We start from the raw sequence: 26,791 nt of genomic DNA on the forward strand, positions 1-26,791 counted from the left end.
GCACCCCCCTCTTAGGAAGCTGGGCCTTGGCCACTTAGGATGTGGTTTGAAGGTGTTAAAGATACATATTCTCAAAAACTGCACTGATTTCCAAAGATTATAAGTGCACTTATTTCTGCAGGTTGGCATAGTTGGTTCTGGTGGAGCATTCGTGTGCTTGCTGTTTTGAGCATTCCAAATAGGATCAGCCTGTATGAAAACCAAGTTGTCTGGTTTTCCCAACCTCTGTTTTTGGTGAGAAACTGTACTTTCAGAAAAGGTTTCCCATCACCCCTTTGTTATGTTTCCTACTCGTACCCAGAAAGTTGTGAACAGATTTCTAGTCTTCTCCCCAGGATGCTGCTAATGACTCCAGATGAAAAACCGCCTCCTATCTTCTTCCGGTCTCTTTGGCTATCTGGTTTACATTAAGGCTTTTTGTCCCCAGAGATGACTTTTTTCTGTTCACTTCTTGGTGAAAATAAGAATCAGAAAACATTTCCTTGCATCCATGACTGTTTTTGAAATGAATTTGTCTGTTGAGGCATGAGAAGGGGACAGGACCACCTGTTAGGGGCTGACACAGCGGGAGAGGGAGAGGAATCGAGAAGAAATCACAGCCTTTCTTTTCGCCCTCTGCAGAGTGAGCAGCAGGAGTGTCCCTGTGTGTGAACTTAAGACCCTTGGCAAGCTAGTGTCCTTACTGGGATTTGAGGGCATCGGGGACAGGTCTGTCTGCTCATGGATCCCACATAAATGGAGAGTGATACAAGAAGTTCTTGAACTTTTCAGGAAAGTTGTTTTAAAAGCCTCGAAATGGAGAGATGAATTGGCCCTTTCAGAGAAGAATTCAATAAAATCTACAACAGGACACTAAAACAGCTTGTTCCACGCATGCTGTCTCTGGGCCACGCGGTGACTTGCTGCTCAGGATATTAACCTCTGTTGTCACCAAAAGGAGTCATCGTCTCCAGGGGCAGCAAGAAATTCACTCTTTGCATTTGTTCTCTTCTGTACCTTTCTCCCCTCTGTCTGGGCTCCATGTCTCCCCCAGAGGATTCCCAGTCCTGCAGAGGATTCCCAGTCCTGCAGAGTCCTAGCAACAGTACACTGTGGTCCTAACAGAAATGCCCCGTCCTTCCCGCTCCCTCTCTCATCCTTTTCCTTGCTGTGAGGCAGAGCAGTAATCTTTCTCTCCATCCAGACTGTTCGGTTCCCTCTGCTGAATTTCTGAGCTTCTCTTCCTCTCTTCTCCTCCTCAAGCTGCTTACTCCCAGGGGCTCCACCGTCCATTCTACATCCCCATTCTCTCTGCCTAAGAAGTCTCTGGGTTTTCTTGAACTATTTTTTCCAAGTTCATAATTTCATAACGTTTGCTTGGCCTGCAAGGTGGTGAGTGCCCCACGCTGGGTTCAGCCACGGCTCTCTTGTTCCACAGAAGGAAAGTATATCTCTTTTATTTTAGGAATGCCAGCTGCCTTTCTTGGACACTTTTGCCTTTAAGGGTAGAAGACTTGAGTTTAGAAGTTGCTAATGGGCCTACATACTGTGTACATATCACTCCATAATTCCTAAGATATTTTGACCTTCTAGGTACTTTGCACACAGTTGGTACAGTAAAAATATGTATCAATGGATTGATGCAGAAATTCTTAAAATTATTGAAATTAATTCAGAAATCATAAGGACATGTGGCAAGTTATTGAGAGAGAGGAAGAGAGGGAAAGGGGTGAGGAAACCAGAATGACTTGTTTACTCTTCCTAGAATTTCTTTTCTATTTAATTTTTATGTAATATTGTAGTGTAGTTGATTTACAATGCTGTGTTAGTTTCAGGCATACAGCAAAGTGATTCAGTTATACATACACATATATCCAGTCTTCTTCAGATTTTTTTTCCCATATAGGTCATGGGATTTCTTTTTTTAAAAGACTAATAATGAGTCATGAATTCATTGTTGTAAAATAAGAACATTCAAAAGGAGTCAGTCATTGGGTTGCACAGTTCCTAATTAGCTAAAGAAAAATTGTCAGTACACTCAGTCTCTACAGGGAAGAAAAAAATAACCCATTGATTTTCTTCCCTTTTCTGTTTAAGGTATGCGAAAGCCTAGTTTGATCCTAATACTCACCAGAACAGACACTTTGGGCAGAGAGCAGTCATCAGAGACCATCGCTATGTAGCTTCCCCAAAACCTTCCCCAGAATTCTTTATCATACTTCACCCAGTTCCCTAGACCTCAAGAACTTTGCCCAAGCTCTTAGGTTCTGATAAGCAGTTTTCCATAGAGGCAGGTCTCACATTCCTATCCCTTCTCACCTTGTAAGACAAGCCTCACTCCTTTACTGAGGAACCAGCCCTGCAAATCCCAGCCCATTCACACTGCCCTCCTGCCCTCACTTTATAGGTGCCAGGTCTAATACCGCACCACACGGGCAGAGCCAGAACTTGAATCCAGGCCTCTTGTTTTCATCCTGGAAACTCCAGAGAGCTCTATGCACAGACTCTGGCCTCTGTGGCCTTGTGTTCACATTCATAGCCGGCAGCTGATTCTATTCTGTCTGCATCCCACTGAGTATCCTCGTTGAGCGCCAAACCCAAGTATGTCAGGACACCGGAGTTCTGACCTGCTGACTCCCTGACATGCTACTCCTTCCGGCTGCCCGCACCTTCCAAGGTGACAGCTCTGTCCTAATCCCCTCACTGCCACAAGGCGAAGGAGACGCAACGCTAAACTTCAGGCCGGACCCACCACATGCTTCTTTGGTTTCTCCCTTTTACTTTGGAAGTGTCTCAGTGTAAACTCTCCGTGGGTTTTATATTGGCCAGCATTTTTCAGAAACTGGCAAATTTATGTCCCCTGAAGTGATGGAAGTTTTCAGAGGCAGCTTTGTGGTGTGTGATACAGTTGACACAATTTTGCAGCCACACAGACCTGGGTTCACTCCAAGTGCTGCAGCCTTCTGAGCTGTGCAATTTGAAGCAAGTCATTTTACTCCTCCAAGGCTCAGTTTCCCTTTCCACAAACAGGAAGGCTAACAGCCTTCTCGCAGGGTAGCTGGTGGGAATGAAGCCCACGAATGTCTGTCACTTTCTTTCCTGACCACCTGGTATAAAATTACAGTCAACAACCTCATACACTGTACTGATGGCTCTATTATTTTACTTTTTTCGCAGACTATGTCCCACCTTCTAGCACACTATGACATTTACTCATACTACTTGTCATCTATCTGCACCACTAGACTGTCAGCCCCACGAGGGCAGGGATCTTTGTTCTGCCTGTTGCTGTAACCACAGCAAGTATCATAGCACGAGACATCAACCTATCTTAGCTGGCAAATGAAGAAGCCACCACTGCCTGCTACAGGGTGGGCATTGAGGAACAGCGGTCACTTCCCATCATCAAAGGACTGTCCTTTAAATTTCACACTAGTGGTGATGGTGACTGAAACATCTTTTTTTTTTTTACATTCTGAAAATAAATAATAGAGTCAACACAGAATGAAGGGGGAGAGAGGGAAGGAGAGGGAGTGGGAGAGAGTTTCAACATACAAGGGGCAATAACAAAGAAATATAATAAAAAAGAAAGTGTTTGGAGAGAAAATAAATGCCTGAGCAGGAAGTGCTGGGGGGCGAACATCCTCTAAATAGACACTGGCCACGCTTTCCTCTCTGTTCATCATCCAAAGCGTCTGTCACACAGGTCCTCGGGGTGAGCTTCCCATGAGTGTTAGCTTTCGGGTCAGTGGGGGAGGAAGCTATATGTACTCAGACTGATAATGCAGGAGATTGTTAAATAGTTCAGAATTCAATGGTCACTTTTAGACTTGAATATAAAAAAAAAAATCTCCCATATACAGATGAAATATGTTTTAAGTTTCCAGGTTAGTTTACAGTGACAAATTAAGCAATCCCTTCATTCATTTATTTTATTGGTTAAATCTTTGATGAGTCCCTGCAACTTGTCATCTATCTGCACTTGCCAGGTGCTGGGCTAAGGGTAGGTGTCATGGTCGGCAGCAGCTCCCTTCAGGGTCATTGCCCTCAGAGCCTTCTGGAAGAGATAGATGCTACTTCAAAGACTCTCCCAAATATATATGCATATATGTGTGTGTGTGTGTGTGTGTGTGTGTGTGTGTATACATATGCACGTGTATGCTAACTCACTTCAGCTGTGTCTGCCTCTGCAACTCTATGAACCGTAGCCCACCAGGCTCCTCTGTCCATGAATTCTCCAGGCAAAAATACTGGAGTGGATTGTCATGCCTTCCTTCGGGGGATCGTCCCAACCCAGGGATAGAACCTGTGTCTCTTATATGTATGTATTTTACAACTATGATAGTGCTCTCAAGGGGAGTCACATAAGACTGTGAGTCTATGACATGAAGATAGGTCTAATCAGAGAAGGCTCCCCTGAGGAAGTGAGATGTAAATTGCTGTCTGAAGGATGTGTCGCTGGGTGAAGAGAGGAGGAAGGAACATCTCAGGTTGGAGGGCAGCAAGTGCAGAGACCAGTGAGGGAGAGAAGGGGAAAGTCCTGGAAGGAGGCCAGGCTGGCTGGAGGGTCCAGATGGACATGGGATGGGGGTGGTGATGGTGCTGGATGGAGTGGGGGGTGGGGTTGCAGAAGGAGGATCCAACAGTGCGGAGCCTCGCTAGTCTCGTTAAAGAGTTTTGCTCTTTGACTTCTGGCTTCTTGTTTAAAAGCTGTGTGACCTTGAGCTAGTTAATTCTGACGGAAGCTCCTTCACCCCATCTATCTAAGGGAGCTGATGATGCCTGCCCTAAAGTTGTGAGGATTAGAGTACCATTCCCTTCTCTTTGTCATGCTCTTCCCAATGTGGCTTCCCTTGTGGCTCAGCTGGTAAAGAATCTGCCTGCGATGTGGGAGACCTGGGTTCCAATCGTGGCTTGGGAAGATCCCCTGGAGAAGGGAATGGCTACCCACTCTAGTATTCTGGCCTGGAGGATCCCATGGACTGTATAGCCTATGGGGTTGCAAAGAGTCAGACACGACTGAGCGACTTTCACTTTCTTCACTTTCCCAATCCCATCCAGATTTGAGTGTGGTGGTCTCTTTGGCCTGAAAACTTATGACAGCACAGAGAAGGGAAGAAATAGATAGATTCAACTCCAATCGAAGAAATTCAAAATATGCTTAGTGGAGGTGTTGATGGTAGGTGCCAATCCTGCAGTGGACACAGGGAAGCAGAAGTGAATAAGACCTACCTCCTCCCCTCAGGACCCTCCGGGCAAGTCCCATCAGGAAATCCCAAAAAACAGGCATCTTACAGAATGACTCCATTTCACACAAGACATATGACATAGCCTGCTGCCACCTTGGCTTATCACCCTCCCACAAACTCAGAGAGATTCCCTGAGTTTCTCTGAGACATCTCTAACAATCAGTTAGGATCATCGAGGATTTGAGCTGGAATTGGAATGAGGCTCAGTTAAATCCTCCAGACTTTTTGAAAATAGGAATGAGACTAGAAAGATGTGAACTGTGCTCCCCAAGGCCAAGGAATGCGTGTCAGCCCTTGTGGGATCGCCAGTGAGCTCTCTGCCCTCGCCAGGACCCTGGTCCTTTTTCCTGGGGGTATAAAGGGCTCTGATCTCCCAGTTCTGATGCCATTGGTTATAAAAAATGAACTAACTACTTAAACAGCTTTCAGGGCAGGGGAAAACAGGTTTAATATAACACCGGTTGTAAAACATACTTTAATTTCAGAAACCTTAAAATTTAAAATATGTGCCTTGGAATCAAAGGAAGTTGGTATGGCTGTCTTGCTGGCAGAGAGAAATGCAGGCAAAGTGTTGGGAGAGCCCAAGGGATTTCTCCAGTGCCCTTAGCGTCTGTCCCATGACTCAGGAAGCAGCTTGGAGAAGTATGTGGTCTTACAAGCACATTTTTTGACAAGGAAAAGGGTGATTGTTGATCTCTGCTCTACAACTGCTCCCTGAGTCCTTGCTAGGTACTGTGTGAGCAGCTAGGACAGAGGCAATAGCACCATCTGCCCTCAAGGAACTTCTAATCTAGAAGAGAAGACAGACCAGTGAACAGACAATGATGATGAAGCAGCATGAAGCCTAAACTCAGGGCAATCTGGGAGCACAGAGACTGGGGAGGAGGGGATCCAAGGATGACAGGGTTCAGAAGGATGCATGGGAATGTGCTAGCTGGGGGAGGAAGCATACCTCAGACAGAAGAAATGGCAAGTGCAGAAGCACAGGCACCTGAGCGGCCAGGCCAACGGTCCTGTGGGGCTAGAGCATAGAAGGCTGGGACTGGGGAGTGTTGGGGGGGCAGAGGAGATGGGACCCCACAGGGACAGAAATGGCTCTCGTGGAATAGTTTGTGTTCCATCATGGAAGGAAAGGGGACCCAGAGAGATGGTAAGAAAGGGATGGCTTTGCTCATTCGTGAGATCGCTGGCTGTTGTGACCCTAATGGATGGGATCCCAGTCCGGCAGAGCTGGTGAAATTTAACTGAGAAGGGCAACCACAGCAGGAGGTCTTGGCAGAGACCAGGTGACTCACCCTAAGCTAGCTTTAGTGAACAGAGAGAACGGGGCACCGAGAAGATTGTAAACGACGTGTTGAATACAATCAAGGTGCTTCAAGGCTCTGCCTTCCCAGCAATACAAGCCTTTACTGGGCTAGGCCCTGGGGCTACAGGGATGCAAAAAGTCTCTGATCAATATCACCTTCTCCTTCTAGGGGCGTCTTCCTGACCATCCCATCTAAGGTAGCCCACCATCCTGTTACCTGATTGTATTCCCTTCTTCAACGCCTGAACATTGACTTTTCTTTTTAGCATTTACTTGCTTACACTCTGTGTCCTTCTAGAAGCCTGTGAGCAATGTGAGCAGGGGGTGTGTCAGCCTTGGCACAAAGAGTGTTTAGGAGCTAAATGTTGAGTGAATGATTAAGGCAACAGTGCCTACCCTCAGGGACCTCCCATCAGGGGAGGGGTGTGTGTGTGTGTGTGTGTGTGTGTGTGTGTGGTCTGTGTGCACACACACTCAGTCCTTCCAGCGCTTTGTGACCCCATGGGTTGTAGCCCACCAGGTTCCTCTGTCCATGGGATTTCCCAGGCAAGAATCCTGGAGTGGGTTGCCATGTCCTACTCCAGGGGATCTTCCCCAACCCAGGAATCGAACCTGTGTCTCTGCATTGGCAGGCAGATTCTTTACCACTGTGCCACCAGGGAAGGCTGCAGGGAGGGAGGTAGACTTAAAAACTCCTCTTGACAGTCATCTCTCTGAGGTCTGGCTGAAAGGCCCTTGAGAACACGCAGAGGATTCCCACACACCCCGCAACCTGGGATGCTCTCAGAACACCTTCGGGACCACAGCTCTGCCAGAAAGCTTCGGGAAGCTGATAAGCCACCACGAGCCTGTTCCCTCCTGGGCAGCTATCACCTTTTCTCTCAATCCAAATCCTCATACGTTTATCGCCTGGCTCAGAGGTACCGACTTAGCACCGCTGAGTTGGCCTCAGAGGAGCTGCCTCCCCTTTCTGCTTATGGACACTATATTTATTCACTCTTCCCTGAACTTTCTTGACCTTGGGTAGTCTTCCAGCTGCTAACGAGAATGCCACAGATTAGGTACGAGATCGCAGGTGCACTCTTGCCGTGGCCTCATTGAATGGGGAATCCGCACCTTGTTTGCCAACCATCCACTGTGTAGTTTACATACCCCAACACCAGTCTCTCTGTCTGGCCTTGCCATTGGGCAAAACTCACTGGTGACCAGCTGTTGTTGATCCCTAGACCTTTCTTTACCTCAGTTTTGCCCCCTTCTCTCTTCTTTCACTTTCCATGCATAAAGGATCATTCCTTCTTTTCTGCCACATTTTCCCCTCATACTCTTACCTCTGTCTGCACCAGTCTTATACTTTATCCTTCTTGAATTTTCCCTAAAGCTGAGACCTCTCTTCCTCAATTTTCCTCCAAAGTATTTTGCAAAGAAAGTAATCCTGAAAAACAACTCTCTGACATCATTTTCTCGCTAATAATAACAATAATAATCACTAATCATTCCTTGAATGCTTCCTGTGTGTTTCCCAGGATTGCTCTTATTTAATCTTCACAATTCTGAAGATATGTGCTATGATATCCACTATCTCCACCTTAAGAGAATCAGAGAAGTTAAGTGACTTGTCCAAGGTCACACAGCAAGTGGCAGAGCTGGGATTGCAACCCAAACCTGTCCAATCCAAAAACCTGTGCACAGCCTTCTGTTACACTAATTATATTTACAACTTTCCCCTGGCCCCCAAATCTGTAAATAAATTACTTTGAGAAGTTGAAGATGAGGCTAAGCAGAAATTGCTATTGGTAATTCATGCATGATGAAGTGTTCAAAACTTTGATGCTTAAATTAGTGTATGCTTATTACTGGGGCAGAGTGGGGAGAAGTGGAGGGCCTGCCAGGTTTTCCCACTGTTTAGAGTACAGAAGGATGCTTCAAAATGCATAGACATCCCCCTTTCTAGTTCATGGAGGGGGAGGAGGTGAAGGTATACATATATTCTTTCTCCCCACCCCTCTGCCTAGAGGGCCATTTCCAACCAAATCCCACTTGTCTTCCTTCAGGGCTTAGCTCTGCCACCTCCCACCCTGCTCCCACCTGGTTCACACTCCCTCCCTCTTTCCTTCTTAGGCATCTGCATGCCTCTGAGGCAGCATCTTCTATCTTTTCAGTTGCCTGTTTCCATTTCTGCCTCCACCTCCAGACCATGAGTCCCCATGTCCATTTCTTCAACAAAATGTACTCAGTCACTGCTGTGTGTCAGTTACCCCCTTATGCTCCGGGTTTACAAAAGTGATCAGATACCGCCCCTGCCTTGAAGGGGCCTATGCCCCAGTGGGGGATTGGAGGACCCAAGCAAGAACACCCAGGAGAGGAGAGATTGTTTCAGGAAGAGATGTGGGAGGGCATGGTGTGTTTGAGGGACCACACGAAAATTCTAGTATTGCTGGAGGAACAAGTGTGGGAGGGGAGGTAGGGGAAGATATTAATATTGAGGTTTGACTTTAGACAGAGACCACATCATGAAGGGATGGTTCACTTGCAAAGAGGTCAAAGAGGAGAATTTTCCCAAGGGAATGATATAATTAGATGTGCATTTTAGGAGGATGGCTCAGGAAGTTGTGTGATATAAAATGGGAAGAAGAGGAGGATGGAGCAGGGAGTCCAGAAAGGAGAAGGCTGCACAGCCCAGCAAGTGATGATGCAGGTGACCTCGGGTGGGGAGGGCAGGGGTGGGCAGGGGGGCTGTCGAGCAAGGGAGCAGACATCAGAGGATCCACAGGACCCAGGACTGTCACTTGTGTTGAGTAAAGTGTGACAGTGAGTGACCTTCACTGAAATGGGCAAACAGGAGACATTCACCCCAGGAAGAAGGTGATACCTTTAATTTTGGGTAGACTGATTCCACACCTGTGCTTCCAGGGCCTGCCTGGCACATAGTAGGTGCTAGATTTTGATATGTGTTGAATCTCAGATTTCCCCGAGCATCATCATAATGAACATGATCAGCATTATGTTGTAGCCAGGCCTGGAGTTTGTGCCAGTCCTAGCATCTGACAGCCTGGGTTCAAATCCCAACCTTGTCACTTACCAGTTCTGTGTGACCTTGAACAAGGAATGTCCCTTCTCTAAGTCAGCTTCTCATGTCTAAGCAGGGAAAATTGTATCTCATGCTTGGGCTGGTTGTGAAATTTTAGTAAGATGCTCCATGCAAGTGCTTAACACATAATATGTGCCAGGGTGCTGGCACATAATAAACACTCAATAAACGTCAGATGCTGTTATCACTAGGGTGTTTATTATTGATGATACCAACAGTTGCAAAGAGTGACCTGCAAGTGAGTTGTGTTTGGCCCTCAAAATGTTATACAAATCAAGACGTTTCCTATTAAAAAAATACCAAAAAAACAAAAAAAAACCTGTCTGTGGCCTCCCTTGAGGAAAACAAAAACAAAAACAGAGTTTTGTAACCCTGGGCCCCCTTCCTGCTTGGCAACAACCAACAGGAGCAGGGCAGCTGATGTCCCTTCAGGTGTGGCAGTTTCTCTGTGGTTCCCCAAAGTCCCCGCTGCTCCCGAGTATCTTCTGAGGCTACTGGGCTGCTTCGGCCCTCCTCTGGCCTCTGTAGGCATCCGAGTATGTAAAGGCTCCTCTCTGCCAATGGCAAATTACAGGCGGAGTTTTTGTCTTCTGAAAACGTACACAAAACACCACCAGCCTAGGCTGGGTATAGCAGCTAACAGAGTGAATAAAGCCATGCATCTGGAAATACATGCATAAACACCCAACATTCCCAAGCAGGGCTTGCTGATAAAACTCGGATGGAAGGCGAGCCTCATCTACTCCCCTTTACTCAGCATCTCTAGAAGTTGTTGCTTAAAAAAAAGAGATGCTCACCCAGTTCACACCACCCTTGGAGCTTCAGTTTCAGAGACTGACATTTTCTGACCTTGACCCCAGTTCGGGAAATGCACCCCGTGTACCAACCACGTGGTATGCTTTATTCAATAACTAAATGGCAGGCGCTGGGGAGACAGTCCCGTGGTCCACGCTGGCTGAGGAGAGAGGGGTGGTGGGGGCGTTGCTGGAGGATGGAGATTCTCTGCTTTAAATTTTTAGCTCAGAAGACTTCGTAGGGAAGGGAGGAACGTCACAAGTTTCTTGGTATGAAAAAAATGGTTTAGCAATTGCTGGGAAGGGACATGAACTTAAAGACGTGCAGTTTGATCTGGGAGAATGCTCAGATCTTATCCGATCTGACAGTTTTTGAATGTTGGGCATGGCAGGCTCTGTGCTAATCTGTGGGACACAGAAACAAGTCAGCTTCAATGGCGAGTGGTCTGCCCGGATTCTCCCTGGCTGACAGCATCCATCCACTTCCCAGTCTCTCTTTCTTCACTTCATGTTTTCTGAATTTGTCTACAGTGTTTGTTACTTCTTTCCCAACTAGGATGTAAGCTCTGTGAAGCCAGGATCTTTTTCTGTCCTATTTTCTGCCATAGCCCCAGGAATAAGATCAGCACCCAGCACCTAGTAGCTGCTTAGTTAAGGTTGGTTGGATGATAGAAAACATACACCTTCTCTGAAGATCGGAAGAGACAAGCAGGTACTGAGACCATTACCAGTGAGCTCAGGCACTAGGAAGGCCTGTGTGAGGGCCAGACATAAGAACAACTCTATTTGCCGAGATCTGGAAGGGATCCTAAGGAAGTGCCCTCTGCAGTGGGTTTTGGAGGATGAATAGGAGTTGGCCAATTAGAAGAGAGGAGACAGGCACAAGGCAGATGAAGGAAATGAAATCACCTGAGGCTGCCTCGCAAAGAGTAATGTCAAGGAGAGAACGGAGCACTACTGCAGGGGTCCCCAGACTCTAGGATCTAATGCCTGATCACCTGAGGTGGAGCTGATGTAATAATAATAAATAAAGTCCACAATAAATGTAACGCACACAAACCATCCTCCCCAACCCCGGTCCATGGAAAAATTGCTTTCCATGAAACCAGTGCCTGGTGCCAAAATGTTTGGGGACTGCTATACCACCGGGTCTAGAGCAGCACTGCTCAAACTCTGACGTGAACCTTAATCACCACAGATCTTAGTGAAACACAGATCCTGAGGCAGGGGTCCAGGTGGGAGCTAAGCCTGTGTTTCTAGGTCCCAGGCAAGTCTCTGATACCACACTTTAAGAAGCACACCTTTGGAGCACGGCCAGTGGGCTCTGGTGAAAGAGAAAATCATTCAGTCATGTCCGACTCTTTGCGACCCCATGGACTATAGTCCATGGAATTCTCCAGGCCAGAATACTGACGTGGGTAGCCTTTCCCTTCTCCAAGGGGCTCTGGTGAACATGGGCTAAATCGTACTTCTGCCACTGGCCAACTGGGCCTGTTTCTTCACCTCTGAAAGGAGGATGACAATCTTCCTACCAAGCACTGAGTCAGTTCAGAGTGCCTGGAGTTGGTGAAGCTCTTAGCTCAGCCCTGAGCACTTCGTATCAGTATGTTTCAGGTAGGATTGTCATTAATGGCTAAAGGTGATCGTATGGCGGTGTCAGAAGAACGGATGATTTTCCTTGTGAGCTAATGTTGTTTGAGAGACTTCTGTGTGGTGGGCCCTGTCCTAAGAACCACTCAGATGTCACCTTCCATAAGCTACACAGCACTCTATAATATGGGTGTTATGTGATTCTCGCTTTGCCAGTAAGAAACCAGAGTAAGTGCATTCATTTCCTATTGCTCCTATAACAAACGACCACAGACTTAATGGCTTAACATGACACAAACTTGTGTTGCGATTCTGTAGGTCTAAAGTCTGAAATTGGTCTCCCCGGGGCTAAAATCAAGGTGTCAGCAGGGCTGTGTTCCTTCTGTAAGGAAAAATCTGTTTCCCTGCCTTTTCCAGCTTCTAGAGACTGTCCACATGCCTTGGTCAGCGGCCCCTTCCTTCATCTTCAAAGCCAACAGCATCACATAGTTTTTCTCATGTTGCAACTCTCTGATGCTCTTTCTTCTGCCTCCCTCCTCCACTTCTAAGGATATTTGTGACTACATTGCCCAGGCCTGAATAATCCAGAATAATCTCTCTATCTTAAAGTCAGCTGATTAGCAACCTTCATTCCATCTGCAACTTTGACTGCTGTTTGTTATAATATATGAAACATATTCACAGGTTATAGGAACTGGGATGTGGACATCTTTGGCAGGTCATTATTCTGCCTAGCACAGGGAGTGAGTGCTTGAAGAAGTTCCCTAGTATCACAAGCTCAGAATGGCTCCCCTGGAAAGAATTTTATTTGCTCTTTATTTTATTTATTTTTGGTTGTGTTGGATCTTCATTACTGCTCCTGGGAGCTACTCTTCATTGCAGTGCATGGGCTTCCATTTTGGTGGCTTCTCTTGTTGCAGAGCACAGTCCCTAGGCGCCTAGTTGCAGCATACAGGCTCAGTAGTTGCCGTTTGTGGGCTCTAGAGCATGGGCTCAGTAGTTATCACGCACGAGCATGTGGAATCTTCTCAGGCCAGAGACTGAACCCATTTTCCCTGCACTGGCAGGCAGATTCCTATCCACTGCTTCACCAAGAAAGTTCCTGGAAGGAATTTTAGAGCTTGTATCAAGAAGGATTGGATTTGACTACAAGCAACAGGAAAAGAAAATTAACAGTACCTTAAATAAGACAAAAAGTTCATTCTCTCTCAAGGAAATCAGTCTGAAGATATGAAATACAAGGCTGGTCTGGAGGCTCCACAAACTGGTTAGCAATGCAGGCTCCTACCAGCTCCCTGCCCCAACATCCAAAGTATGACCTTTGACCTCACAGTCCAGTGTGGCTGCCAGAGATCCAGCCACTGCCTCCACCTTCCAGGCATCAAGGTGGAGGATGACATCAAGACATAATGACAGAAGTCTCCTGTTACATGACTCATAAAGAGGTTTCTTGGAACATATCACACAACATTTTGGCTTTGGTTTTATTGGCCAGAAGTTTGTCATGTGACTACATGTTAACTATAAAGAAGCTTGGAAAATATATGTTTATTTCAGGTGACCACATGCCTGGTGAAAATTGAGAGATTCTATTGCCACAAAAAAAAAAAAAAAAAGGAAAGGAGGAAAGCAATTAGCGGTATATCCACGGAGCTCACCAAGTCCAGACCCTCACCTGATGACCCAAGCATCTGAGGCCCAGAGAGGGAAGGGACCTGGTCCAATGGCACCAACTAGCAACAGTGCTGGGACTAAGACTCACACACCCTAGTCCTGGTCCAGCATTTAGCCTCAAGCACCTGGTGGCACTAATGGCAAAGAGCCTGCCTGCCAGTGCAGGAGACATAAGAGATGCAAGCTTGATCCCTGGGTCGGTAAGATTCTCTGGAGGAGGGCATGGCAACCCACTCCAGTATTCTTGCCAGGAAAATCCCACAGACAAAGGAGCCTAATGGGCTATGGTCCATGGTGTCGCAAAGAATCGAACACAACTGAAGCAACTTAGAACACACGCTGCTAGCACAGAGCCAGGCTCACGGTAGGAGCTGAATTATGTTTATGGAGCTGAAGGGACTTTGCTATCCTCTGCACCAAACATTCCCCTCTGGACCACACAGTCTGCTGCTGATGCTTTAGGGCAGATGAAACTCTGCCTTTAGGAGGCCCATCCGGCCGCATTCCTGGGTCTCTTTATCCTCCTTTCTCCCAGCTTACATCCCTGCTTGTATCCTTGGATAAGCTCTGAGCTTCTCTATCTGTCCACAAAGTCACGTGAAAGGGCGGTAGGATTTGGCTGAAGAGAAGCCTCAGAAATCACTGAGACGTGGAGGGCTTTTTTCCTTTTTGAGATTTTCTCTATGACAGGGAGACATCTACTTAGAGATGGAGCTTTATATCTGTGGTGGATTGTGGCAGGAAACCGCTTTTATTGTCTTGGTGTTTCAGAGTTTTCTTTTTGAACAGTGAAATGAGGGATGGGGGCTGGTCAAAGCCAGGAGACTTGTGGCAACTCTTAACTTTTTCCACGGGCTGTAAACACCAGAAGAGCTCCACCGTCAGGCCCGTGCCGCCCCGGCCAGTTCAGACAGACAAGATTTGGTCGCTCTCTCGTAATTTGCTTTCAAATCTTGGTCCCTCGAAACAGGCAGTAAGGATCTTGAGACCAGCGTCGGGTTTGCCTCTGTGCACCTTGCCTGGCGTGGTGCCTGGCATGTGGTGGGCACTTGGATAAGAAGTGAGGGGGGTTTGGGACTTCCCTGGCTGTCCAGTGGTAGAGACTTTGCCTTCCAGTATGGGGTGTGTGGGTTCAATCCTTGGTCGGGGACCTAGGATCCCAGACACCTTGCAGCCAAGGAACCAAAACATAAAACTGAAGCAATATTGTGGTAAATTCAAAAAAGACTTTAAAAAAATTGGTCCACATCAAAAAGAAAAAAGAAATGAGGAGTCGGTCGATAGTCAGGATGAAGCCGTTAAGGCAATGTCTGGCATTGGTGGGCTCTCGGCAAAATTTTTCAGGAAGAGAAGGAAGAAGAAGAAAGGAAGAAAGAAGGACAGATGGAGGAAGGAAGGGAAGGAGGGAGGAAGAAATCAATTTGAATCTTGGCTGGCGGTGGAAGCAGCGGCTCAGAGAACAGGCGGCTCTCCCGGCCTCAGTCCTGGAATAGAGAATCCCTCCCGGCAGGACTGAGTTCACAGGAGAACCGGAGAACCTGGCCCGGAAGTTCTATTTCAAAGGGCTTCCCCTCCAGCCCCAGAGCACTCTGCCTTTCAGGCTTCCCAACGGGCCTCCGCTGCCACGGTACCTGGTGCCAGGGTTAGAGAGATGTGGCCAGAGGCAAAATGAGTGGGATGGAGGGCTGGGGCCAGGGAAGGAGGGATGCAGAGCAAAAGAAACCCACCCCCACCCCATGCCTAAGTCAGTGGCTTTTCAAGCCCCAGGAGAGCAGGAGACAGGCGTGGGAAGGATGACGGAGGCAGAAGCTCAGCATAACCAGGTTAGCGGGGGGAGGGGTAAGAACTTGGAAGGGATCCGCTGAAGCTGCCTGGGCCCTGGGGCTGCCATCCCCTCTCCGGGCAGTTGGAAACAAGGGCCATGGAGGCCATGGCAGTTGGTCAGAGGGAAGAGCAGCAACAGCAGAAAGTGGGGAAGGGCCTGCCCCCTCCCAGGCAGAAACAGACACCCCTCGCAGCCCCAGAAACACTGCTGAAAGGGTCACTCTATGCAGACCTGGAGACAGAAAGGAACTGCCAGGCAGGAGAGTAAATTCTTGTGGACTGAGCGATGAAGCCACAGAGCCTGTGGCCAGGACTCGGGCTAAAATTACAGGCCAGACGACAGGATCACAGGTCAGGGCAGCCTAGGACCATAGATTTTCCCTAGAACCCAACCACCCTCTGCCCTAGTTTCTTCCCCAGTTGATTGGGCAGCAGGATCCAGCAGAAAGGGCCCTGTTTGGACATAAGACAAGTCTGGGTTTGAATTCCAACTAGCTCTACATCCCCAGGCAGGGTGCTTAATCTCACTGAATCACTGTTTCTTGTCTGCAACAGGAGTAATAATGCTCATCAAGAAATGTGTTGTAAAAACGCAAATAATCTGTATAAAGGATTTGCACACAGAACAGGGACTCGAATGATGGTGGGTGTTGTTTTAAACCGAGATTTCTCATCCTTCAGCACTTGGGGTACTACCTGTATCATTTTTGCCATATCCAGGGACTATATATATTGTTATGAATCAAACACATATCTTTAAATTGATCCCATTTTAGCCTCATCCTAAGCAATAATATCTAAGGAATCACTGTTTAAATGCACTGGTTAAAATTTTGACACATACTGATAACATTCTGCTTAAATTCATTTAAACCTTCATCCTTACACCAATGAAATATAAATCCATCTCGATAGCACAAGAGACCATCATTCACTTCGCAAAAGCACCATTGTGACTAATAAACCATCCACCATGTTTGAAAGAGATGGAGAGACTGGTGTCCCTCCATCCCCATTACTCATCAGTTTCCTTCTTTAGATGATAAAGGGGCAGTGGGATGAAAAGTGAAGTGAAGGTCAGGGGCCAATCCACAGAAATTGCTTGGACTACAAGAGCTGTTCTGAGGCATCAGCAACCCTCAGCTCTTGGCTGCAATTTGACCGATTCTTCCATCTTGAAAGGACAATGGTGTGATGGCCCAAGGAAAGAGAAGTCTTGAGCGTGCCTCCCCAGTGGACATGCTGATTTGAGCTGGAGGGTTTTCTCTTTATCTTCCTGCAGGGTTTTCAGGAGATGCCCCTTCCCGAGACCACTCCAGTATTCTTGCCTGGAGAATCCCATGGACAGAGGAGCCTGGCAGGCTACAGTCCATGGGGTCACAAAGAGTCAGACATGACTGAGCAGCTAACACTATAACACTACAACTAAGACCACCAGAATGAACACAATTGGCTATTTCCTCTGTATCTACCAAAGGGGAAGGGATTTCTTTCTCTGTGCTAGATAGTTTTTCGAACATAGAAGGATTTGCCCCTGGTATGAAGAAGTACTGTGAGATTTCTCAGTAATGATTGTACCCCAGGGCAGAGGCAATGGGGAGTGGGGAAGAAAAAAGAGCCTGTTAATAATAGTAGAAACTATCTCCCATGACTGTAATGGTAGAAAGGATCTGGGGAAATATAGGAAGGGTTTGAAATAAGGCGACACACAAGCCCAAGAGTCTCAAGGGTTAGGAATCCAGGTGTTGGGTCAGAGCAGAGAGACACGGGCTATTTTCTTCCATACCTTTGGTCCTGACTTCATCGCTGTGCTTCATGGGCTTCATGTCCCTCATCTGCAAAGCATACTCTGAACTTAAAGCCATGAATTTCACCCCAAGCCTGTTTATTGTGAAGATCCAGCACTGTCTCGTTAGAGCCTCGACTGCTGAGAAGAGACATTTCTTAAACAGTCAAACGAATCAACACATTATTAGAGATATAAACTAATTTCTGTGTATTAACGTGGGGAACTGAAAATGAATCACAGGGTTTGTGCAGCCGAGAATGGAGAGCCCAGGAAAGGCAGGAAGGCTGCCTCAAAGGAGGACTAGGGAGCAGCAGGCCTTCCCTTTGGAGGGGCCGGGGCCATCATGAACTCGTTGGCTCTGAGAGCCCCCTTTGGGATGGCAGGCGTGGGGGAAGTAAGCGTTCTCGCAATGAAGCTGATGGGATTTTAATAGCCAGACAGATGGTCTGAGAAAAAAAAAAAAGGAAGATTTTTTTTTTCAAATAAGGGAAAAACACTTCCATAGCCTCCCTTCAATTAAAATGAAGTGAAAGCCCTACATACTGGGAAGATGTATCACCATTATTAGTATTGTCAGTTTGGAGGTCTTCTTTTTAATAATTGCATGATTGAGCATCAATAGTAAACTAGGGTAGTGTTTTCAAACAAATTGGAGAGTGAATCTGTCCACTGAGTTTGGATACAATTAGTATTATTTTGGTTTCATTTGATCTCACAGTTTAATAATGATCCCCAATAATTGTGCTGTGCTTGTTTAGGCAATCAAACATTTATCACTTACTGGATTTTTTCAGTGGCCATTCTCTTAATGACTGCAGGTTCCATATAAGCCACCCATGAGCAGCCAGAATCTCTCAAAATCTGTACCACAAAACCTCAGAGGAAGAGGAGATAGATTAAAAAAGGAAATCTTCAAAAAGAAAGAGGGTAGAAAAGGAAGGAAAAGTAGAAAAACAGCATCTATTAAGCACCCCGTTGTGTGCCAAATGTTTTTATTTTATCCTCAGAACAACATGCAGAGTCTTTCTTAAGATCCCTATGAAGCCAGTGAGGAAACTTGGGAGCTGAGAGATTAATACCTTGTTCACAATCACAAAGCTACCAGGTGCAGAGGTGAGAGTCAGGTTCAGAACTTCCCTTTTTCCCTCTTCACTCCGGCATGGGGCTTCCTTCTCTGAGCATCACCAAGCTGTGGGAACCATCCCCATCCATGGAGACAGGCTGTCTTACAGGGCTCCTGCACTCAGTAAAAGGGCAGCAAATTCACTCGGGAATTCTGCCTCATGGTCTGCCTATGTCACTCTTGTTTCCTAAGCCCGTTATCAAATCCTCCTAATGGCTGAGCATTGTGGAGGGAGAGCTGATCCCCAAGAACATGTAACCCAGGCATCCTTTCGCTGTACCAGAAATGGACGCCATAGGGAGAAGAGGAAGGGATATTGCTCACGAAATGTACATGTACCAAGCACACACGTCCCATGGGTTGAACATACTGGGAGCTACTGTATAGACCATATTTCATTCCATTTCCACAACGTTTCCTGTATGGCAGTGATTTACCATTGCACAGATGAGAAAACTAACACTTAAAGAAGTCACATTATTTTTTTCTGGCTAATTGTTGGTGGACTTGGGATTTAAACCCTAGTCCACCCAACGGATTCCAAACGTTAACGGTCAATTTTACTTCAGCTAGATCATGAATTTTGATAAGACAAAAAGAGGTGGGAGAGATTAAGGATATGGCCTGAAAGACTGAGAATAAAGGTGACCCAAGGGACCATGGATTTAATTCCTTTCCTGTCTGAAAGCTGACACTCAAATTCAATTCAACAAGCATTCTCACGATGTCACCAATGTGCTCATAACAGGGCTAAAGCAGCAGGAGCTAATCAAAGATTTGGATTTACTGCCTTCTTTCATTTTAGAAACCTTTTCTCTGAATAGAGTTGTACTCTTTCTCCCACATAAAGATAAAGTAATTTAGTTGCTCTTCACCCTGTTGTTTTCAAATAAGAACAGTCTGGTATCTCTACTAGGGTGTTGTGAGGCATTTTCTATAGTCTCAGCCACTGCAGCAATTACTTTAGGCTCTGAAAGCCAAACCATCTGCAAATGGTGGTGGAGAAATGAGGAAAAGGAAAAGGGAACAGTCTCAGAAATACAACCAAAAGTAGAAGGAAAATAAGATAGATAGATGATAGATAATAGAAAGATGACAGATAAATAGATAATTAGATAGATAGATAGAGGCAGGTTTTGAGCTTCTGACTGACTCACGAAGAAAGATAAAAATTCTTAAAATAAAATAGTAAAGATAGGAATGATTTTTTTAATTTTTGACTCTGATTCTTTGTAAAGGATAAATTTATAAATAAGGAGGTTGACAGGAGAAAAGAATTTAAGAGATAAAGATGAGGATCAGTTGTTCAGATATGGTGGTGGTGATGGCAGTAGTAACAATGAAGGTGGTGGTGAGGAAGATTGTGGTCCTGGTGGTGCTGGTGGTAGTGATGACAAAGGTAATTGTAATTGTCCGGAAACTGGTGGTTATGGAGCTGGTGGTGATGATGGTGATGGTAATAGGGATTGACATCATAACAATGGCTAACATTTGGAACATTCTTCACAGTACCCAAAGCCTTTCAACTTACATTGCTTCATTTTAGAAGAAAAAACTGCTCACAACAAGATGCTAGATTTTCCAAAATAATAACTGTTTCTTAGTTCTACCCTGAGTGTCATCCCATCTCAACCAAGTTCAGAGAAAAAGGAGTGTAGTGGGCTTGCTCCATCAAATGTAAGTGGACAGTTAGACAAGGATAATCAGACAGTTGTGGAAACTAGGGCAATGCTGCAAAAGCCCTCTCCCGTCTTCCCTCAACCAATCGCTCCTACCCCAAGGTTATTCATCCAAATTAGTGCCCAAAATTGATAGTACATAATGCCCTTGTCACCTGATAGCTGCTTAGTAGCTTTTATAAAATGTGTAAATGATTGTGGTCTGGTTCCAGTGGATAAGTAAAAATCATCAGCAATAATTGACACATATTTACTTTTTAATTAGGTAGTAGCTGAGAAAGAGGAGTCCGCAGAGAGCCATCTCCCATAACCTCTTAAGGAGTCCTACTGACATAGCGAAGGGGGTATTCGGTGGCTGATGCATTTATTTGCTCTTTTCCACATTTTCCTACAAAGGCCTTTAGCCCCTGACTGTCAGTCCGCCCCACTTCACCGGAACTATTCACCCATCATAGTTTTTAAAAAAAGAAAATTGAAAATGCTGACAGATATGCTGTCAACAAAATGATTTCTTTAAAAATAACCTAATAACTGAATATCAGATTAAGGCACAGGCAGCTGTGTAATTTCCTCTGGCCACGCCAGGTGCCGCAGTAATTGCCGACTCTGGGCTGTGCTACAAACTTTCACTGGGGACATCGGCTGTGTCAGAGGGCTGGAAATTCTGGCAATGGCACTGACCACATGTCCTTGGGAAGAGGGGGTGCAAGGAAATAGGTGACCTGAGTAAGGTTTGAGAAGTGGAAGAATCGGGTCACATCACATCCCTGCGAGGGTACCTGGGGAGAGAAAAGGTTGCCGTGCAGAACTGAACTTGTGTTAGAGAAGGGGCTGATGACCCAAGTGCAGGAGGAGAAGGTAATGGGTCTGGCTCCAGTCCATTGGGGTGGCGGGTGGGGAACAGGTGTGAATGACTAGCATGGAGGTAGAAATTAGGTCAGATCTGTAGTGTGGGGAGGTGTGGGGGGAATGTTATTGCATGTGCATGGGGAAGGATGGAGGCAAATTGGGTCACGTCTTTGTGGAAATGATGAGCGAATTGGGTCAGAACTGTGGGGGAGAAGGCTCGAGAATTGGGTCGAGTCTTTGGATAGAAGGGGGAATTGGGTCAAGTGTGAATGTGTGCAGAGAGAGGGTAGTGGAAGGTGATGTGGAGAATGGGCTGATTCTCCAGGACCCGAGGGGAAGGGGGATGAAGAAGCAGGTTGGACCGACATAGGGGTTAAATCTTGACCTTCTCTGAGTTACGCTCATTGCCTCTCAGCTCCATTGACTTTCTTCAAGCAACACTAGGCAAAGTAAGGCTTTCCTACTCCAACCCCAAACTGAGTGTCTTGAGTCTCCTCCAAGACAAGGTGTAACTCATTCTTCAGCACTTTGCAAACCAGCCCAGATTGGCATTTGGGAAGGCAGCAATTCCATAACTTGATGTGGCCTCATTTTACCCAGGACGTAAGTCCAGTGACCAGCCATCTTCCCTTTCAGTTTTCACTCATCAACAAACTCAATATCAATTCTCTCTTTTTCCCAACCGCTGGCATCATTGCATGATCACGCCATGACTCGGAGTCTCAAAATACATTTCATAAATAAGAGCTGAGTAATAAGTTCATTCGAGTGGCCTTCAAACTGGCTTTGTTCAAATCTATGCAGTCATGGGGCAGTCAAATCACAGCAATACTCAAAATTGTACTGAAAAGGAATGTACTTTTATTAATTAACTGTGCTCCCATCGGCTACTTGGTTGAATAGAACTATTCTCAAAGCCAAAACAGAATGTGCAATTCACAGCTCTGTCTGCTGTGACACTCTACAGAGAAAATTGATTAAATCCACAGAACTTTATTATGATTGAACAGAGCCACAGGGCCAGCATACACCAGTGTATATTTCTCTGATCATTTCAGCTTCATTTATGCCCATGGGGGTTAAGCAGGGTTTCTAAAGAAGCACACAATATACCCGTGACCTGCCATGTCCTCTGGGGACCTATGCAAGGAGTTATAATGAATCTGCTCAAGGCCACATTGGTTAAATCTGCATTTCAGCTTCTTCTGAGAATTCCCTTCTATTGATACGGATCACAGTGATTAATGGGATAAGCTTGTAATAGGCTTCTGTGGCATATGGACCACTCTGACCCATCACAGAGGAAGATGCTCATGTAGGCAGTACAGTGGTGGGGAGACCATATCATTCCCCATGGACCAGAGATAGCCTCAGAGAGAGACTAAAACATCAATACTTCCTATTCTTAAGGTGACATTGGTGGTATTTTGGAATTACCAGGATAGATACCTAACATACACACTTTTAGGTCAAATAATTTGACTCTGGTTTTTCTTGACTCTCAGAATCTTTGGGTATAGAAGGATCTAGTATATTCTGAAAGTCTTTGCCAGGAAATGAACAAAAAGAAGAACTAAAAGGGAGTCATTCCCTCTGCAATTCAAATCAAACCTTCAGTTTCTTCAGCAGAGTTATTTTAAGTCATTCATTATTATTTTTGCTCTGAAGCGGAGGCTGTTTGATACTGTAAGATTGTTAGAACCAGGGAGAGTAAAGAGGACACTGAAGTATTATTCCTGCTGCAATTTCAGATGAATTTGGTGCTGACAGAAGATTTTTTAAATACACACCTGTGTGCACGCACACACACACACAATTTACATTACAAGAAGCAGAAAGAGAGACAAGTTTCCCAACAGGCAGTGGAGGGAAGCAAGGTCCCTGCCATTTTCCAGGGCACTCACCCAGGCTGGCCCAGCAGATGTTCCCAGTGATGGGGTAGAGGAAGTAGCACCGGATGTGAGGGCAGAGAATCTGGGCTAGAGGCGGTCTGTGTCTTCTACTTCTGAGCGTAATGACCTTGATCAAGGCTCTTCACCACTCCAAGCCTTCATTTCTTCCTCTGCTGAACAGAGGGAGTAGATCCACTTAACCCTTCACAGGCAAACCCCTTCCCATGTAACCCCGTGAGGAAGCAGATGTCAACACAGTGCTCTAAGACCTGGCCTCTACAGGGTGAATCTGAGCATCAAATGACTTAAAAGAGGAGCCAGCTGGTGACCTTAGGCCAGTGTTTTAGCCTTGCTACACCTCACATTTCTCATTTGCAAAATGAGTGCGGCTGCTGCTTCCTGAGATCCTGAACCAGGATGCATGTCTGTCACACAGTAGGGACTGATCAGTAGCAGTCATTTGTATCAGTTACAGGCGGCAGATCCTCTGCTGAAGAGAGGGCCATGGTAGCCCCCGGAGAAGAATCTGCTGCAGCCAAGACAGTTATCGTAAAAGGAGGTCAAGAGCAGCTCTGTCTGTGAAAATGTACGTGGGGTGGCAAATATTCTATCTGGCCTTCCCAAGAGCTAGCGTGGGACAAAGGAGTGGAAACACACGGTGGCCTAGGTGTCCCAGATGCCAAGTGTGACTGGTGAGCCCAGCCCTGTGGACACAAAGCTCTTTCACCCCTTTGACTCCTAAAATTAGGGGTGTGGCCATGCGGACCTCTTAGGGTCGTTGGGAAGATTCAGCTTGATCTTGCCCATGGCCCACTTCCCCATAAGAGCAGGGGCTGCTCCTATCACCCTGCTATTATTGTTGATAGTCACTGTTGCTGATGGTAGTAACAAACTATTAGAACCAGCCTTTCTCAGCTTCCCCCTATTTCTTTCTCAAATATCTCCCTACAGGGAGGGAGGAACAGGAGGCTATGACAACACAGGAACAGGTTGAAGGCAGGAGGGCGGCCCAGCCATGAGGAAGCCGTAAGCCGGGCCCTTTAGAGCCCTGACGCCGCTGTGACAGCTCTGTCTGCCACTGGCAGGGTGAGGCCAGAAATTCAAGGTAGCCTTGCAGGTCCCGTGGTTGTTTGATGGGATGTAATTCCTACTACCATTATCCGTACAGTGCAACTCACCATCTTGGACGTACTCCCAGCTCTTTGAAAAAAAGTCAATATAAAAAAGTGGAGTGTGTGTGTCATGGGATGAAATTCCCTCCTGCCTGGCTTCAGAATCTGACCAGAGGTGACCTGTAGGGTCTGAGAAGGAGGAGAGGGGAAAGGGCTATTAAATTTGATCACCCACCTCATAAATGTATCCCATCCTCCCACCAGGACTATGAATAATGAGTGAGAATTTATTGAGCACTAATTCCAGGCACAATTCTAAAGGACTAACTTATGGCACCTCATTTTAATCCTCAGAACAACTTGTTGAGATACCTATTATAATTAAACTTGTTTTAGAGATGAGGAAACTGAGGCTCAGAGAGATGAAGTAACTTGCTCAAGGTCACACAGCCTATTAGCAGGGAGCTGGGATTCAGGTCTGGCTCCAGAGGGCCTACTTGGAGCCTCTGTGGCCCCCTCTCCCCTGCAGCACAAGGCAGCAGGTCAGAGCATGGTGCAATCCAGCTCCTTCTGTGTCCTGCACTAGGGCTCCCGTCACAGGCGTGGTTTAAGAATTAAATGGAACGAGTGAGTGTATGACAGGTTTACCCTGAGGAAGCAGGAGCTACAAGAGGTGCAGCTGGTTTCCCACAGTCACCCCTCCCCCTGCTCGTAAGTGATGGACCCAGGAGCATACCCGGGCCCGAGCCCACCAGATGAGCCAAGACCAACATTTGCCATCCGCAGCATTTGCTATTTGCTAACTGGGGAACCAAATCAGGCCATCTTTCCCATCACCAGGGCTGACTCAGCCAAGCATGGGCACCACCAGCCTCTCTCCTACTTGATCCTGACGGAGGGAAGGCCAGCAGCTGCCCCAAGCCCCATGACCCACCAGCCATCAAGTGCAGTCTGGGAACTCACATGGGACCCTGCCTGTTACCAGGTCACCCTGTCCCTCTTACTCCTGAGCATGTCCACCTTCTGAACGTGTCTCCGCATCCTGCCACCTGTCCCACTTGCCTGAGTGTTTCACCTCTTGAAAATGAAAAGCAGAGAGGACACAGGCAAAAACTCTGTAAGCTGTAAGGTGTACCACTCATGTGCCGTCTTGGTACAGAGCCTGGAACCTCTGGATGAAGGCCACGCCCTTGTTCTGCCACCTACTCACCTTCAGCAACAGTGCAGCAGAAAGACAGTCTCCTCCCTTCTGCCCTCTCCCCGGACTTGAGACCCAAACCTCTCTTCTCTCCCCTACTCCTGCCTCTCCATCTGTCTACCCGCTCTGAGCTGTTCTTTCCAGGGAAATGACCCCTTCGTGGAGACAGGTTTTTGCAACATTTAAGGATTTATAAGAGAGATCAATATGTGTGTCCTGCAGGATGGCTTTCTCATAGACAGGCTACTGTCCACATAAAAGTTTTACCAATAGTTCTGATTTTATTAGAGTTCAGAGAATCTGGCTTCTGGCCTTCTCTCTCCTCTCCTAACCCTTGCAGCGTACTCAAATTGATTGATCCCCTTCTTCCCATCCCTTGACCCCCTTCCCCACCCCCGTCATCCTTGCTTCTGCAGAGATTCATGAGTTCAGGCCTTCAATTCACATCGCTTAAGGTCTGTTTGCGTGTCCAGCCTTATGCTTCAGGATCAGAACAGTCAGCATGGTAGACGCCACCCTGTGCCCATGCATCAAGCTTACAGTCCTCAAGTTTGCCTCTCAGACTTCACTGTACCTGAGTCATTGTGGGGTTGGGTTCAAACACAGATTCAGGTTCAGTGGGTCTGGGGCGGGGCCCTGCTGTAGGGAATCCAGTGATGTACAATGACGGTGAGGACGTGGAAAGCAGAGAGTCTGGGAAAAGAGGACTGATCCTGAAAGCTGAAATTGCTTCCAGGTTCAAGGTCAGCCCAACAAGCTGGGGAATCCAACATCTTAAGGCCCATCTAATTCGAGTAGCCGCAATCTGCACAAAGCCTGGCTGAAGCCAACCTGTGGAAGAACCCTCATTGCTCTAGTTTCTCAGCCCCCTCCCACCATATTCAGAAGGTGGTCCCACCTGGTGCCCCTTTCTGCTTTCCCTTCCATGCTTCCCTTTCAACAGGTGTAGCTTCAAGGCCTGTTGTCACCTTGTATTTCTTACCTTGTTATTGTTCAGTCGCCAAGTCGTGTCTGACTCTTTGCAACCCCATGGACTGCAGCACACCAGGCCTCCCTGTCCCTCACCATCTCCCAGAGTTTGCCCAAGTTCATGTCCATTGAATCAGTGATACCATCCAACCATCTCATCTTCTGTCATCCTCTTCTCCTTCTGCCTTCAATCTTTCCCAGCACCAGGGTCTTTTCCAACGAGTCAGCTCTTCGCATCAGGTAGCCAAAGTACTGGAACTTCAGCTTCAGCAGCAGTCCTTCCAATGAGTATTCAGGGTTGATTTCCTTTAGGATGGACTGGTCTGATCTCCTTCCTGTCTAAGGGGCTCTCAAGAGTCTACTTCAGCACCACAGCTGGAAAGCTTCAATTCCTCAGTGCTCAGCCTTCTTTATGGTCCAGCTCTTAGGTCCGAGGAAATTCTCCCTTTCTGAGAATTGGGTGTGTTTCTTTCTTCCTGGTTTTCCAGGAGGCTCAGTAGTAAAGAATCTGCCTTCCAAGCAGGAGATGCAAATTCAGTCCCTGAGTCAGGAAGATCCCCTGGAGGAGGAAATGGCAGCCCACCCCAGTATTCTTGCCTGGAGAATCCCATGGACGGAGGAGCCTGGCGGGCTACAGTCCACAGGTCACAAAAAAGTTGGACACAACTGGAGTGAC

General features: G+C 46.7%; 1 protein-coding gene across 1 annotated transcript in view; it reads left to right on the forward strand.

Moving 5' to 3' along the window:
* CACNG2 (calcium voltage-gated channel auxiliary subunit gamma 2) overlaps window positions 1-26,791 on the forward strand; it is a 120,263-nt gene that overhangs the window by 2,646 nt on the left and 90,826 nt on the right. The gene's annotated exons all lie outside the window — the stretch shown is intronic.

Source organism: Cervus elaphus, chromosome 22, assembly GCF_910594005.1.
Source record: "Cervus elaphus chromosome 22, mCerEla1.1, whole genome shotgun sequence".
Lineage (NCBI taxonomy): Eukaryota > Metazoa > Chordata > Mammalia > Artiodactyla > Cervidae > Cervus > Cervus elaphus.